The sequence below is a fragment of the Trachemys scripta genome, chromosome 1, assembly GCF_013100865.1.
Source record: "Trachemys scripta elegans isolate TJP31775 chromosome 1, CAS_Tse_1.0, whole genome shotgun sequence".
NCBI lineage: Eukaryota > Metazoa > Chordata > Testudines > Emydidae > Trachemys > Trachemys scripta.
In genome coordinates this window covers 136,315,917-136,333,420 of record NC_048298.1, presented here as the reverse complement: position 1 = coordinate 136,333,420, position 17,504 = coordinate 136,315,917, and the positions used below count along the sequence as shown (strand labels likewise).

At 45.3% G+C, this 17,504-nt stretch overlaps 1 protein-coding gene across 2 annotated transcripts in view; it reads right to left on the bottom strand.

Moving 5' to 3' along the window:
* Positions 1 to 15,579: 15,579 nt before the first annotated feature.
* Positions 15,580 to 17,504, bottom strand: part of YBX3 (Y-box binding protein 3) — a 36,796-nt gene continuing 34,871 nt past the window's right edge. For both annotated transcript variants that reach the window (XM_034786433.1, XM_034786442.1), the window contains one exon: positions 15,580 to 16,142. The gene's annotated coding sequence lies outside the window, so the exon portion shown is untranslated. The remainder of the gene's footprint in view (positions 16,143 to 17,504) is intronic.

Below are 17,504 nucleotides of genomic sequence, written 5' to 3'. Positions count from 1 at the left end.
CTCTCTAAGGTTGTCTCCCTGTTCCACATTACCCAGAACATCTTTCTCCCAGTTTTCTATCCTAAGCTGCACTCAAGCAGCAAGGAGCAAAAACTTCACTCGTTGGACATTCGCCGGACATTAGCCTTCTACATCGAGCGAACAAAACTGTTCCGGAAATCCATTCAGCTGTTTGTCGCAGTAGCAGACAGAATTAAGTGGCTTCCTGTCTCCTCCCAAAGGATCTCATCTTGGATCACGTCCTGCATCCGGGCATGCTATGACCTGGCAAAGGTACCTGCCCCTCCACTTACAGCACACTCCACAAGGGCGCAGGCATCATCAGCGGTGTTCCTGGGTCATTTTCTTACGCAGGAAATCTGCAGAGCTGTGACATGGTCATCAATGCATACCTTTACCTCGCATTACGCTATTACGCAGCAGGCCACAGAAGCTGCAGCCTTTAGTAGAGCAGTGCTACAGTCAGCAAACATTTGAGCTCTGACCCTGCCTCCAAACTTGGGCTTTGTAACCACCTAATTTGAATGTACATGAACAAGCACTCGAAGAAGAAAAACGGTTACTTACCTTCTCGTAACTGTTGTTCTTCGAGATGTGTTGTTCATGTCCATTCCAATGCCCACCCTCTTACCCCTCTGTCGGAGCAGCCGGCAAGAAGGAACTGAGTGGGTGGTGGGTTGGCAGGGCCCTATATCCAGCGCCATAAATGCGCGACCCCAGGGGGCACCTGAGCTGACCCAACGGATACTGCTGGGGAAAAACCTTCACGCACACCTAATTGGAATGGACATGAATATCTCGAAAAACAACAGTTACAAGAAGGTTAGTAACCTTTTTTTCTGTTTTGAACCCTGTTATACTCTTGGCCTTCATAATATCCTCTGGAAAAGAGTTCCACAGGTTGACTGTGAGTTGTATGAAAAAAATACTTCCTTTTCTTTGTTTTAAACCTGCTGCCTATTAATTTAATTGGGCCTGTCAATACCAGAAGGTGATCGTCTTCTTGGGTCTCATGGGGTTGATTGCATTGTGGTTCTACCTGATTCAATGTGTCTTCAAGATAAATCAAGAGACATTGGAAATGTATTTACATAATAGGTAAACAAAACCATTAAGTTAACAAGAGGAGGAACCAGCATGAAGTCTTTACCAGACCATATGATGTCTCTTCCAAGCAGGACAAACTATACTTTATCTGAGAATATATTGCAAAGCTTTACTGGTCTATAAAAACAGGGAGTCTAAATCTCAAATCATAAGTGATTGAATCAACTGATTATATACAATACACAAATACAATTACTCTATAATCAGGAAGGTCTTTTATGAAAGCCTTGGACCCTACCATGACTGGAGATGGCTTCAGTATAACTGGTGGCGCTGGTTCAGATGCTGCGCCTGAGCATGACAGCCCAGAGTCCCTGTCTCGTGCAGGGTCCTCGGAAGCCCAGGGGATGTGGCGAGCCAGCGACATTGCTGGGGGGGCGGGCCACGGGGTGCAGATGCCACTGATGCCGCCCTGGAGCCCTGACCCTGATAGTAGGCTCAAGGGGTCCAAAAGGGGCATTGTACTGGGCCTTGCCACTGGGGCAGCCAGGCAAATGCCGGTGCCATTGAGTCCACAGCTCTGCGTTGCCGGGACCAGTGCCGGAAGCGGGAGTGGTACTGGCTGCGGCGAGAGACAGAAGACTCAGAGTCTGAGTCAGATTAGTAGTCTGTGCCCGACCATGGGGGGGCAGAGCCCAACGGTGCAAGGGAGCAGTACCGGGTGAAGGTGAACAGTGCCATAACATCATAGGCTTGCCACAATGATGAACCAGGGGAGGTTCCACCATAGGTGCCACAAAGGGTGCAGGAGCCAATTGCGGCACCAGCAGAGATACTGCAGCCGGTGCCATTGTTGGTGTCACCAACAGTGCCTGAGCTTGCGGTGCCAGAGCTTGCACCTGCAGGCCAGGGACTGTGCCGTCATGGCACTGAGGTCCTGCGCTGCCTCATAGGTATCCAGCGTGGAGGGGAGGCGGAGCTCTTCCTCCAAATTTTCCTGAGCTGGGGAGTCCACCAGCACCAGACTCGACGGGCCTCCAGTTGGGGCCAGAGTCAACGGTGCCGTGTCTTGAGGTCCAGAACTTGGGGGTCCCGCAGAACCCACCCCACTGGAATCCCCTCATGGCCTCTTGATGGGGGAAATGACCGCATCCGCCTTCTTTTTCTTATGTGGCACCGGGGACTGAGAGCAGTGCTGCCTGGTAGGACTGGCCTTACGAGCCGGGGAGCAGTGCCGGTGCTCCTTGGAGGAGTCCTTCCGCAGTGCTGGGACATCCTGCACCAAGGCTGGGGCAATTTCCAGTGCCGGCTGGGGCCCGAGAGGCAATTCCATCAGGAGGAGCTTTAAACGATAGACCCACTCTCTCGATAGTCCCACTCTCTCTCTAAAGCTCCTGAAAATTGGGTTCTTGTCTGTCTGATGGCCTTCTCCTAGGCATTTGAGATGAGTGTGCGGATCACCTGTGGACATAGGTTTCGCACACCTCCCGCATATCTTAAAGCCCTGCAACCGAGGCATGCCCTGGTGCCTGGGGAAACTAGGGCAGGGGGAAAGCCCCCCAAAGGAAGCCCAACTAACTAGAAACTACTATATAACTAACTATTAGCTATTTACAACTAAGAAAAGGGAACCACTAGGTAGGCACTTGTGAATGCAAGAGACTCAGCTGCTCCAACGACTGTCACTGGCAGTAAGAAGGAACTGAGCAGACAGTGGGTCGGCAGGAACCTATATACACTTCTGTGAAGGTGCCACTCCAGTGGTCTTCACAGCCAACCCGACGGGTACCCACAGGGGAAAAACTTTCCAATGATGGTGCACGCGGTGCACGCACACCTGTTGGAATGGATATGAGCAATCACTCGAAGAAGAATCTCCGATTATGACTAGCTATAAATTCACTCTCATCTGTTCATTATGTTTACAAAGTTGTTTAGAAAGAGACCAGGGGCAAAGACAATACCATATCTAGCAGGATAGCAAAAAGTTCAACTGATTGGTTTCTCTTCCTTTAAAATTGCAGAGGAAAGAATGATATTATGAAGTAATCAAAAGGGTGGGTCCATGCAGTCCAGTCTCCTATATTCAAACAGTGGCCAATGCCAGGTGCCCCAGAGGAAATGAACAGACAGAACAGATAATCAAGTGATCCATCCCGTTGCCCATTCCCATCTTCTGGCAAACAGAGGCTAGGGACACCAACCCTGTCCATCCTGGCTAATAGCCATTGATTGCCCTATCCTCCATGAATTTATCTAGTTCTTTTTTGAACCCTGGTATAGTCTGAGATTTCACAACATCCTCTGGCAAAGAGTTCCACAGATTGACTGTGCGTTGTGTGAAAAAATACTTCCTTTTGTTTGTTTTAAACCTGCTGCCTCTTAATTTCATTTGGTGACCCCTAGTTCTTGTGTTATGAGAAGGAGTAAATAACACTTCCTTATTTACTTTCTCCACACCAGTCATGATTTTATAGACCTCAATCATATCCCCCGCCCTTAGCTGTCTCTTTACCAAGCTGAAAAGTCCTAGTCTTATTAATCTCTCCTCATATGAAAGTCATTCCATACCCCTAATCATTTTTGTTGCCCTTTTCTGAACCTTTTCCAATTCCAATATATCTTTTTTGAGATGGGGCGACCACATCTGCACGCAGTATTCAAGATGTGGGGCGTATCATGGATTTACATAAAGAAAGTATGATAATTTCTGTCTTATTATCTATCCCTTTTTTAATGATTATGAACATTTTGTTTGCTTTTTTGACTGCTGCTGCACATTGAGTGGATGTTTTTAGAGAACTATCCACAATGACTCTAAATTCTCTTTCTTGAGTGGTAATTTTATATGTATCGTTGGTATTATGTTTTCCAATGTGCATTACTTTGCATTTATCAGTACTGAATGTTATCTGCCATTTTGCTGCCCAGTCACCCAGTTCTGAGAGATCCTTTTGTATCTCTTCACAGTCTGCCTGGGACTTAAGTATCTTGAGTAGTTTTGTATCATCTGCAAATTTTGCCACCTCACTGTTTACTCCTTTTTCCAGATCATTTATGAATATGTTGAATAGGACTGGTCCCAGTACAGACCCCTGGGGGACACCACTATTTATCTCTCTCCATTCTGAAAAATGACCATTTATTCCTACCCTTTCTTTCCTATCTTTTAACCATGAGAGGACCTTCCTTCTTATCCCATGACAGCTTACTTAGGTTTAAGAGCCTTTGGTGAGGGACTCTGTCAAAGGCTTTCTGAAAATTTAAGTACACTATATCCACTGGATCACCCTTGTCCACATAAACAACAAGGAGTCTGGTGGCACCTTAAAGACTAACAGATTTATTTGGGCATAAGCTTTCGTGGATAAAAACCTCACTTCTTTGGATGCATAGAGTGAAAGTTACAGATGCAGGCATTATATACTGACACATGGAGAGCAGGGAGTTACTTCACAAGTGGAGAACCAGTGTTGACAGGGCCAATTCAATCAGGGTGGATGTAGTCCACTCCCAATAATAGATGAGGAGGTGTCAATTCCAGGAGAGGAAAAGCTGCTTCTGTAATGAGCCAGCCACTCCCAGTCCCTACTCTGTCCCCATATCTACTCTGGCGACACTATCAGAGGACCCAACCACATCAGCCACACCATCAAGGGCTCATTCGCCTGCACGTCCACTAATGTTATATATGCCATCATGTGTCAGCAATGCCCCTCTGCCATGTACATTGGCCAAACCAGACAGTCCCTCCGCAAAAGAATAAATGGACACAAATCAGACATCAGGAATGGTAACATACACAAGCCAGTTAGTGAACACTTCAATCTCCCTGGTCATTCTATTACAGATTTAAAAGTCACTATCATTGAACAAAAAAATTTCAGAAACAGACTTCAAAGAGAAACAGCAGAACTAAAATTCATTTGCAAATTTAACACCATTAATCTGGGCTTGAATAGGGATTGGGAGTGGCTGGCTCATTACAGAAGCAGCTTCCTGCTTCTGATGTACTTAAAAAAAATTGCTATTACTTTTTGAATTTTTGTCTAGTTGTTCTTCAAATTTGTTTTTGGCCTTCCTAATTATATCTTTACTCATTTGCCAGAGTTTATGCTCCTTTCTACTTTCCTCAATAGGATTTAACTTCCACTTTTTAAAGGATGCCTTTTGTCTCTCACTGCTTCTTTTACTTTGTTGTTTAGCCACGGTGGCACTTTTTAGGTTCTCTATGTTTTTTTAATTTGGGGTATACATTTAAGTTGAGCCTCTATTGTGGTGTCTTTAAAAAGTTTCCATGCAGCTTGCAGTGATTTCACTTTTGGCGCTGTACCTTTTAATTTCTGTTTAAATAACTTCCTCATTTTTGTGTAATTCCCATTTCTGAAATTAAATGCTACAGTGTTGGGCTGCTGTGATGTTTACCCCATCACAGGGATGTTGCATTTAAATTATATTACGGTCACTATTACCAAGCGGTCTAGCTATATTCACCTCTTGGACCAAATCCTATGCTCCACTTAGGACTAAATCAAGAATTGCTTCTCCTCTGGTGGGTTCCAGGACCAGCTGCTCCAAGAAGCAGTCATTTAAGGTGTCAAGAAACTTTATCTCTGCATCCTGTCCTGAGGTGACATGTACCCAGTCAATATGGGAATAGTTGAAATCCCCCATTAATATTTATAGCTTTCTTGAGCATTTTACAGTGACTATCACCATCCTGATGAGGTGATCTGTAATATATCTCTACAGCTATATTCTTATTATTAGAACATGGACTTTCTATCCATAGAGATTCTATGGTACAGTTTGGTTCATTTAAAGTTTTTTACTTCATTTGTTTCTATGCTTTCTTTCACATATAGTGCCACTCCCCCACTAGCACAACCTGTTCTGTCCTTCCGATATATTTTGTACTCTGGTATTACTTTGCCCTGTTGATTATCCTCATTTCACCAAGTTTCTGTGATGCCTATTATGTCAATATCCTCATTTAATATGAGGCACTTTAGTTCACCCATCTTATTATTTAGACTCCTAAAATTGGTATATAAGCACTTTAAAAACTTTTCACTTTTTAGCTGTCATGATATAATTGAATGGGACTCTTTTTCATTTGACTATTTCTCATCAGATCCTACCCGTACTTTATCATCTTCCTCCTCTCCTCCTTACTAGGACATAGAGAGTGTCCATTAATAGATTCTCCTCTAAGGGATGTCTCTGTCTGAACCACATGCTCCTCTGCACCTGTCGGCTTTCCCCCAGCCCTTAGTTTAAAAACTACTCTACAACCTTTTTAATGTTAAATGCCAGCAATCTGGTTCCATTTTGGTTTAGGTGAAACATCCTTCCTGTATAGGCTCCCCCTTTCCCAAAAATTTCCCCAGTTCTTAATAAATCTAAACCTCTGCTCCCTAGACCATCGCTCATCCGTGCATTGAGACCCTGCAGTTCTGCCTGTCTAACTGGCCCTGCGTGTAGAACTAAAAGCATTTCAGAGAATGCTACCATGCAGGTCCTGGACGTCAATCTCTTACCTAGCAGCCTAAATTTGGCCTCCAGGAACTCTCTCCTATCCTTCTCTATGTCATTAGTACCTACACTCTCTCCTATCCTTCTCTATGTCATTAGTACCACGACCATCGGCTGCTCCCCAGCAGTACACATAAGTCTATCTAGAGGTCTCAAGAGATCCACAACCTTCGCACCAGGCAGGCAAGTCACCATGTGGTTCTCCCAATAGTCACAAACCCAGCTATGTTTCTAATGATCAAATCCCCCATAACTATTACCTATCTCTTCCCAATAACCGGTGTTCCCTCCCTTGAAGAGGTATCTTCAGTGTGAGAGGATACCACATCATCATCTGGAAGGAGGGTCCCAACTATGGGATCGTTTCCCTCTGCTCCAGTTGGATGTTGTCCTTCCCTGAGACTTTCAATCTCCTCAATAGCACAGAGGCTGTCAGACCTGGAGTGGGACCATTCTACTGTGTCCTGGAAAGTCTCATCTATGTCTCTCTCTGTCTCCCTCAGCTCCTCCAGTTCAGCCTCTCTGGTCTCAAAAGTCCATACACGGTCTCTGAGGGCCAGGAGCTCCTTGCACTGAACACACACATACACCACCTGCCCATAGGGAAGGTAATCATACCTGCTGCATTGGGTTCAATAAACTGGATAGCCCCTACTCTGAGCTGGACTTCTGCCTGCATTCTCTTTTTACTCCTGCAGCTCGTTCCTTTTTTGAGGTTTTGTTTTTTACTTTAAGTTTAAAGAATGTTAAGTGTATCTAGCTCCCCCTCCCATTCCCCTTCTAAACTCCCTTGCAAAACTCACATTAGACACTCCTGTTCGCTCCCTCAAACTAGATCAGAAACTCTTCCCTAAGCTTTTGATTTGTCATTTGGATAAAAGTTTCACTCTTTCAAAACTAAAGTTATGTATATATGTGAATGTTTGTGGCTGTTTCTGGAAGGGTTTTCCTGCGTGCAGAGGTATTTTTGTGCATATTCTTTGGGTATTTGTGTGCATGTGGGGCGTTGCATATGGCTCGAAGTTCTAGGACGTTTAGGTGTAGGGAGGTTTTGGTTGAAGACTATAGCCCCTGGGCTGTGTGGTGAGACATGTGTGCCCTGTGAGGGATGCATCGATAATCATTATTAGGGATGGAGCATCCTGGAGAAAGGGGACTCCTGAGCAGAGGTTGGAGGGAACTGTCCACCATAGGAGAGAATCTTTGACTCTGAAAGGTATGGATAGAGGCTTGTTTAGAGCATGTACATTCAGTCTGTAAACTGTGGCCAACCAAGCGTGGAAGCACCTCATGTATAGTCATGCATTTTTTAACACAAAAGTGCATGAAGCCATATGACCTAATAGTTGTAGACAGTCTCAAGCGATGACCTGAGGACTATTGCAAAGTTTCGTGGCAAATAGTTTTATGGTGTTGAAGCGGTCGCTCCTATGAACTCCAGCTGCCGGGTAGGAGATAATGTGGATTTGTTTTTGTTTATCCGAAGGCCAAGGGATAGGAAGCAAGTGACAGTGAGCTGCATGAATCGAAGCGCTTCGTCGAGCGTTGAGGCTTTGAGGAGACAATCATCGAGGTAAAGAAATATTATGACCCCTTGTTTCCTGAGGTAGGCAGTGACTATGGCTAGGAGCTTGGAAAAAACACGAGAGGCGGTGGATAGGCCGAAGGGTAGCACCCTGTATTGAAAATGTGTTGAGACGAGGGTAAAACAAAGGAAGCGTCTGTGGGCCGGATGTATAGTCACATGAAAATAGGCATCCTGTAGGTTGAGGGCTGAAAACCAATCGCCCTGCTCCAGCACTGGGGTTATGGTGGTGAGGTAACCCTTTTGAACTTTTGCTTTTTGATAAATTTGTTGAGCCGCCTGAGGTCGAGGATCCGTTGCCATCCCCCGGTTTTCTTTTCTGTTAAGAAATAATGGAAATAAAACTGCTTCCCTATGTGTTGTTCGGGCACGAGTTCCCCTGCTCCCAATAGAAGGAGATGTTGTACTTCTTGGAGGAGCAGTTGCTTGTGAGAGGGGTCCCTGAAGAGGGGCGGGGAGGGTGGGTGGGTAGAAGGCAAGGATAGGAAAGGGATGGAATAGCCAATTGTGACGACTTCTATAAACCCACTTGTCGGTGGTAATGTTTTCCCATTGATGGGAGAATGGTCGTAGGTGGTGTCCAAAAATAGGGACATGCAGTGTAAGCGCTGAAGTGGGAACACTGTTTTCTAAACCCTTGACCAAGGCTTCAAATTTGCTTATTAGTCAGAGGGGGTTGAGACGCTGCCGAGGAATTCGGACAGCAACACTGGTATCTTGGTCTCTGGCGTTGCTGTTGTTGTTGCTCATGTGATCTATGGAATTGCTGGGTATATGTGGGGTAGCATGGACACTGGTAAGGTTGAGATCTATATTGTCACCTTCTGGTCGTAGGAGTTTGAATTCCTAGAGACTGGAGAGTTGCCCTTGAGTCTTACTTTATTCAATGAATGTCGTTCGTCATTGAGGCAAAGAGTTTGTTGCCATCAAAGGGAAGATCTTCAATGGTATTCTGGATCTCTGGAGGAAAAGAAGAGGAGGAGAGCTATGAACCTTGGCTCATGACCACTGCTGTAGCAGTGCATCTTGCTGCAGCGTTGGCTGCATTGAGGGCCGCTTGAAGAGAGGTATGTGAGATGATTTGTCCCTCGGAAACTAGAGCTGTGATTTGTTGTTTCTTTTCTTCCGGAATGTCCTTGTCAGATGGGGTGGAGCGGGGAAACTGGTGTTTGGTCTTTTGGTTGACCGCGTCTACCACCAGCGAGTTTGGTGCTGGATGAGTGAAAAGGAATTCAGAGTCCTTGAAGGGATGAAGTACTTGCGGTCCTCTCCTTTACAGGTAGTTAGGCTTGTAGCGGGAGTCTGCCAGATGGCCTTAGCAGGTTCCAAAAGGGCAGAAGAGGGCTGCAGGATGTCCGTTAACTCATGCTACTGTTCAGGAACCTCCTCCAAGTTAATTCTTAACTCACTGGCAACTCTTTTGAAAAGGTATTGAAATTTTGAGAAGCCATCCGAAGATGTCAGGGGAGGAGGAAATAAGGCTTCATCAGGCGTAACAACTGGGTTTACTGAGTTTGAGGCAGGTTGTAACTGATCCTGCAGTTGTGATGATGATGCCTGGTGCCTTACATCAGTTGCAGGTTCATCAGCTAGCGGTGCCGGGCAGGTGTCGCATCTGTTTGAGATGGCATAGCGAGTGTTGTCTCGAGGATAAGATGCCCATGGGGACCAATATTGCCACTGTGGTGGGAAGATCATAGGCCATCCAGGGGTTTACACACCATGGGGCAGGACCCTGAAAGTAGGACGAGGTAATTTTCCATGACCTCTAGTGATTGGGGTCTGAGGGTGGGAGATTTCATATGGTAAAAATTCCCCCTGCAGTCCAGCTTCCTCATCACTGGAGGAAGGCTGTCCAGACCCTGACTGAGCATTTGGAGAGAAGTAGGCATTAAGTAGGAGTGACTGCAGGATAGGTGATACCAGCAGGTCCCTTGACTATAAATTGCAGTGTTGGAGCTCCTTTGTGAGGTGAGGGCTGTGCAAGAGAAACTTGCTGTGACGAAAAGTTCCTCTGCACCGGTGTCTAGCATTGTTTCACTGCCGGCCAGCTCAGCGGGTGCCGGGAAAGCAATAGCAGCCTGTGGGGGGGCCGGTCAGGCATGTCGGCACCGCTTATGTTGCGGTGCCGAATGGTGCCATATGAGAGGCAGGCAACTGGAAGCCTGAAGCCTTGGCACCAGAGCTTTGCAGTACCGCCACAGCCACAAGCTGGTTTTGTGTGATGCCGGAAGAGCCCGGAGCATCAAAAGTGCTCATCTGGAGAAGCGCCGGGAGGGAGGCTTCAGAGTAACAGCCGTGTTAGTCTGTATCCGCAAAAAGAAGAACAGGAGTACTTGTGGCACCTTAGAGACTAACAAATTTATTAGAGCATAAGCTTTCGTGGACTACAGCCCACTTCTTCGGATGCATATAGAATGGAACATATATTGAGGAGATATATATACACACATACAGAGAGCATAAACAGGTGGGAGTTGTCTTACCAACTCTGAGAGGCCAATTAATTAAGAGAAAAAAAACTTTTGAAGTGATAATCAAGCTAGCCCAGTACAGACAGTTTGATAATAGGTGTGAGAGTACTTACAAGGGGAGATAGAGTCAATGTTTGTAATGGCTCAGCCATTCCCAGTCCTTATTCAAACCGGAGTTGATTGTGTCTAGTTTGCATATCAATTCTAGCTCTGCAGTCTCTCTTTGGAGTCTGTTTTTGAAGTTTTTCTGTTGTAATATAGCCACCCGCAGGTCTGTCACTGAATGACCAGACAGGTTAAAGTGTTCTCCCACTGGTTTTTGAGTATTTTGATTCCTGATGTCAGATTTGTGTCCATTAATTCTTTTGCGTAGAGACTGTCCGGTTTGGCCAACGTACATGGCAGAGGGGCATTGCTGGCACATGATGGCATATATCACATTGGTAGATGTGCAGGTGAACGAGCCCCTGATGGTATGGCTGATGTGATTAGGTCCTATGATGATGTCACTTCAATAGATATGTGGACAGAGTTGGCATCGGGGTTTGTTACAAGGATAGGTTCCTGGGTTAGTGGTTTTGTTCAGTGATGTGTGGTTGCTGGTGAGTATTTGCTTTAGGTTGGGGGGTTGTCTGTAAGCGAGGACAGGTCTGTCTCCCGAGATCTGTGAGAGTAAAGGATCATCTTTGAGGATAGGTTGTAGATCTCTGATGATGCGCTGGAGAGGTTTTAGTTGGGGGCTGAAGGTGACAGCTAGTGGTGTTCTGTTATTTTCTTTGTTGGGCCTGTCTTGTAGGAGGTGACTTCTGGGTACTCGTTTGGCTCTGTCAATCTGTTTTTTCACTTCAGCAGGTGGGTATTGTAGTTTTAAGAATGCTTGATAGAGATCTTGTAGGTGCTTGTCTCTATCCGAGGGATTGGAGCAAATGCGGTTATATCTTAGAGCTTGGCTGTAGACAATGGATCGTGTGGTGTGTCCTGGATGGAAGCTGGAGGGAGGCTGTAGACCTGCCCAGGGAAGTCTCACACGAAGTTCCCTTTGCGGGTGAGAGAAGGTGTTGTTTTTTTGAAGTTAGTTTGTCCTTCTTTGAGGTGTGTGTGTGGGGGGGTGGCCTGTGGCATGCAGCGGAGCCGGAGTCGGCACCAGGGTCTGAAGCTGACCCTAGGATTTTTGAAGGAGGAGCAGTTTTATTTTTAGCTCCCTGTTCTACCGTGCCCTAGATTTAAGCTTGCTGCAGTGGGCAAATTTTTGGGGGATGTGGGGCTCCCCCAAACATTGTATGCATTTTGAATGGCCATCTGACAGAGGGATGGCATCACTGCAAGTAGAGCAGCACTTTTAAAGCCTGGGGAGCCAGGCATGTTGGAAGCAGCTGCCGCTGACAGGAATGAAGAAAATTTTTTTTTTTTTTTTTTTTTTAAGAGAGAAAAAGATAGAAAAGTGGTAACTAAGTACTACTGGTACCAAACTAACTAATTAGAAAGGTAATTGTAACAAAGGGAGAGAAAGTCTCTAATGAGTCTGCTGAGCTCCATCTCAGGCCGGGACGGTAGAGAAGGAACTGAGGAGACCGGTTGCGCACGTGTACTATTAAGGTACACTCAAGAGCGGGAGGGCAGGCTCTGCGTGTGCGTGACCGATACGAGTACTGCTGTAAAAATCTCTGAACGAAGGCGCAGGGACACACCAACACCTGAAGTGGAGCACCCATAGGGACATCTCTCGAAGAAGTGGGTGTTCTAATATAATTGAACAGCATTAAGTGCTACAGGGCAGGACTGTGGTGAACCGGGAAAGCTATGGGAAGAATGAAACAAGAGCTCCAGCTCTTCCCTGCACTGAGCTTGCAATTTTCCTTTTTAGGGTGTCTCAACATGAGACTTAATAACTAATCCCAAAAGTGAACAGGGAATTTCCATTGCAATCACCAGAGGGCAGCTGGCTTTTCAGTTCCAATTTAGGTTCCATCACATTCACACACAGGAAGTGACAGAAGGAGCAAGTGGGACAGAGAAAATATAAAATACCCTAACTTACCTGCACTGCAGCTGGAAGCAAGATGCCTTGGATCTCAGCTCTCCCATCTGATACCCTGCATCTTACTGTATCGCAAATGTGTGCTGGGAGGTGGGTAAACCAAAGAAGTGGGTCCCCACAGAACTGGATATGATTTTTAATTATTAAGCTGCCTGCAGAATACAGGGCACCAGTAACAGCAAGGAAACCAGAAAAGGAGACATGGACAACCACCCCCCACAATGCTCCCTGCTGCACATACATATGCCATCTGCACATCTAAGACTTTAACCCTTTAAACTCTTATCTATTTGCAGCATTCTATAGAAAGGAAATGGTAAGGTCTGCAGCTAGCAAAAGGAAGGTGTGCATGTGGAAGCAGGTAGACGTATGGTTTAATATATGTGTGTGGGGGGGGGTGGAGTAGGTGGAGCACTTGCCAGTTAAACAGGCAGGAAAGTGTAAAGTGGTACAGTTAGAGGGACAGGGTGGTTCAAGAAGTATTCAACATTCTGGAGGAGACTGGCCACTAGGAGTGGAGTCATGGCACTTGCAAGAGAGGAGTCACGCAATTAGGACAGGCACTGGGTGGGAATGTGGCTGAGCTTGGCTGCAGGCAGACAGTGATCAGGCAGCTCTTTTGGGAGCATTAGCAGCAGGATCAGCACATGCTGATAAAGTTCAACCACCAACCCCTACAAGAATGAGAACTTTCCTCTCCCAGGCCATTACAGTCAGGAATCTTATACTGATTTCAAATAAAGAGGTTCTGTTAGCACCACAGGATCTATCTTGCTGCGGTGGAATGGAGGCTTGTTTCAGGGACCGTTGCAGTTGTAAGACCCTCTCCCGAGTGACAGCGAACTTGTAAATTTATGCCTTAATGTCTGACTGAAGCCAAAGCCAAAGCCTGATAGAATAGGTATCCTGGTTTCCCCCTCCCACTCACACAGCATGAACCAGGAGCTCCTGTGGTAAAAAATGATTACTAATGTTATGTAACCATTGTTGTTCAAGATGTATTTCACATGTCCATCCCACTCATGCTTTGTAGTGACCACAAACAGTTGGATTGACAAATGGACCTGTTTAGTCCCATCTACCTAGAATGCCAAAGCTTTTCTAACATTAGGGTGTGTTAGTGTTGCACCTCTCTATTGACATGTGGTTTTGGGTAAAATGTAGGTAAATATGATATGAAAATTAGATACCACATTAGAATCGAATCTCAGATGAGAGCAGAAATATATTTTATCCTTATAAGGCAGTTTGGATGTCACAACATGCAGCTCAGCAACCCTCCTGACCAAAGTGATGGCTACAAAGAAAGCCAACTTTAGTGATAGATACAGCAAGGAACATGTGGCTAGAGGTTCAAAATGGAGGGCCCATGAACCCTGACTAAACTAAGATCAAGTCCCAGGGGGAGGGGAGGGGAGACAGGTTCCCTTAGCTAAAGGTACAACTTTTCCATGCCCTTCAAAAATCTGACTGTCAGATTGTTAGAAAAAATACATAAACTGTTGTCCATGAGGATGGAAAGCGGATACTGCTGCCAAGTGGACCTTGAAAGCAATAATTGCCAACCATTGCTGTTGTAGGTGTAATAGTCCAGGATATGCAAGATTGAGGACTGCATTGATGAAACTCCAGATTAACGAGACCAGAGGGAAAAACGTTGCCACTTTGACACGTAAGTAGACCTGGTGAAGGGCTTTCTACTATTTAACAAGACACTGCAAACTTTTTTCTGAGCAAGACTCCTCCTTAGGATTTACCCATGGAGCTTCCAAGCTGTTAAATGAAGCACCTGCAGCTTCAGGTGGAGCAGCTGACTGTGATTTGGGGAGCTTAAGTCTGGGTCCAATGGAAGCAAAACTGGAACCGCCACTGACAGATGCAGTAGAGTGGAGAATTAGTGCTGCTGGGGCCATTAGTATAACCCGAGAACATGGTCCCATTTGATCTTTACCAACACTCTGTGTAGGAGTGTGATCAGAGAAAAAGTGTAGCCGAGCTTGTTCGATCAGGGTAGAAGGAAAGCCTCAGAGAACTAGGACTGTGACCTTGTAGGAAGCAACAATGATGGCATTTCCTGTTGGCTTTGGTTGCAAATAGGTCTAGGTGGATACATCTGTGCAGAGAGAGACCACTGTAAGAACAGGCTTTTCCCCTTGACTTGAGGTAATGATCCAGAATATGAGCTTCCCCTAAACACTTTAAGCAGCTTGAGTGTGGGTTGCACACAGTCATTGACCTAACACAAGCGATGCAGGGTGTGAAGTCTGGTGACTGAAGCATCCCTCTGCACAGAGAAATTGAAATCCCAAACCAGGGACCGAAAAAGAAACTAATCCTACCTACGCCCTAAGTACTAATCTACTAGAAAACCAGAAAACTATTCTAAATGTTCAACAAAATACACAAAGCATTTACCAAGACATGCCAAGTAATTCCAATGACTGTCACAGGCAGTAAGAAGCAACTGAGGAGGCTCTGCGAAGGTTGGACCCTTTATACCAGCATACAGTGGCATGCAGCAGAGGGCACTTAAACTGCCCTGATGGGTACCACTGAGGGGAAAAATTTCCAGCAACTGCAGGTGGAGCACATGCACACAAGGGTGGAATGTGCAATCACTCAAAGAAGGGGATACACAGTTTGGTTGTGACAGCAGGAGGGTAGTCCCAGGGAGGGGATATTACAGCTGCTTTGTGACCACTGTACACTGGCTGTGTTGGCACAAAGTTGACACAACACAACCATGTCTGAATTTTTCTGTAGTGTCCAGCATGCTTTTGGGCACTGTATACAAATCCAGTGTATTCATAACAGCAGCTATCATTTTGCTATCTAAGTGCTGAAAGATCAAAGTTAGTAGTTCAGGCTGTTTTAAAAAGTAAACATGGAAGAGACACTTCTACCTTTCATTTGTTTTGTTTTTTTGGAAGTTAAATCACTTTTATTTGTGAGGAACGTCACCCACACTGCACATTTTCGTATAGATGTTACAAAGGAAAGCAGAAATTTTTCCTCCCCGTGTCCTGAAATTAAGCAGGACTGGCACAAAAACAAACAAAAAATCCCTCATCACACCTGGGAGGTTTTAGCACCAGCGTCCAATAAAAAAAGCTTTTGACTTAAAATTTCATTTCTTTGGTTGGGGTTTTCCCCCCCACTTTCTCTTTTCTTAGTTTGGTACCAAAAGAAAAACTGGAGGGGAAAAAAATATATATATAATAGCGAAATGGTGTAATTTTAAAAAACCCCGCAGTTGCCATGGAAGCTGGGGAGGTCGCTCTGACTCTCACTCTCTCTCTCTCTATGCATCTGTTGCAGGCGTTCCCTGGATCTCGGCTGCTGGTATATTTTTTATTTCTCTTAAGTTCCGATGTTTCAAATCTTCATTGTTTTTGTCACTTGTTTTCATTTTATTGCTTGGATCTTTCTTTGGTGTTATTTTTGTAATTACACTTTAGGACACCTGTAGAAAAGGTCAAATTAAACAAGTGATTTCTTTATTTAATTCCTCAAATACTCCCCCCCTCCATTAACTCCTAGGCCCCGTCTGCACTAACTTTTAACTAAGTTTGTAGCTACAACAGTAAGGAATGTGGTATAAAACAACATAAATAAATACAAATAAAAAGTAAGATTGTTGGCTCTAAGCACAACTTTTATCCTTGTACAACACTGTTAGTAGCTATGACCAGTCACAGTGTGCTTCCCTTCTCAGTGACCGTGTCTGGCACATGATTGTCTACTTGTAACCAGTTAAATCTCACTTATTTTGCAATGTAGACAGGACCCCCACTTCCCAACAACGCTTGTATAACCAGTTGGTTGCTCCACCTTCCTCCAAGATCTTTGAGTAGGTGGCCATCCTGCATTCCAAGCTGCTGGTGCTGCTCTATGTGCATGTCCGCCAGGCACTCTGCCCCCTGCTGAGGTGCTATGTGACAGATATTCCCAAAATCCACCAACACAAACAGTGAGGCAGTGTAGCAAGTACAGACACAAATACCACTGACATCTCATGACCTAGTTACAAAGATACTTTTGAGTCTGTTATATTCATATCGCCTAAAAACTGTCTGATGGAAAACTGGAACAGTGTGTATCTCAATACAATCATAAAACAGTTTGATATTTCTTGTATGGACAGGAAGAAAAGCATGGCCTCATGTTATCCAATTATGGTACACAGGCCTTTAAATATCAGGGGACCTAATCCATCTCGGATGCAATTCCTTTGATATCAATGGAGTTATGCCAGGCTTTCATTTGGCCCCAAGGCTGAGCCCTGAGAAAAATCTTCAGGATTGCTCCGGATAGATTCTATTCTGGGATGAAATCTCTCTTGCAGCCATGTTCCTCACCTCTATTCCTAATGTCTGGTCTTCCACCCACACCTGAGTCCTAGCTGAAGTGTGGGTTGGATGGGAGCATGGGGGCAGATCCCAAAACAGAGAAAAATAATTTTTAGGAGGGAAAATAAATGGAAAAATAAGGGTGAGTAGGTTGGACTTCAAGTGTCAAGAAAAGGAAATCTCCACCTGGAAATGCCTCTGGGATTGGGGCAGGGGACTCTGCACACACAGCAAAGGGAACTGCGGAAGATTTCAGAATCATTTCTGTGCTATGGAATAGAATTGTGGGGCCAGCATCCCAAGGTTCCATGGCTGCCATCAAATAAACCCAACTCCCTCTAGCTGCAGTGTCTGAGAGGATATTGTCAGGTAACTTTTGTGAGCCTGTCCTGGAGATAGACAGCCCTGTCACTGCGCAAAGGGGAAATTAAGATGGTAGTGGCTTGCCAATTACTAGGCCATAGAGCAGTGGTCTC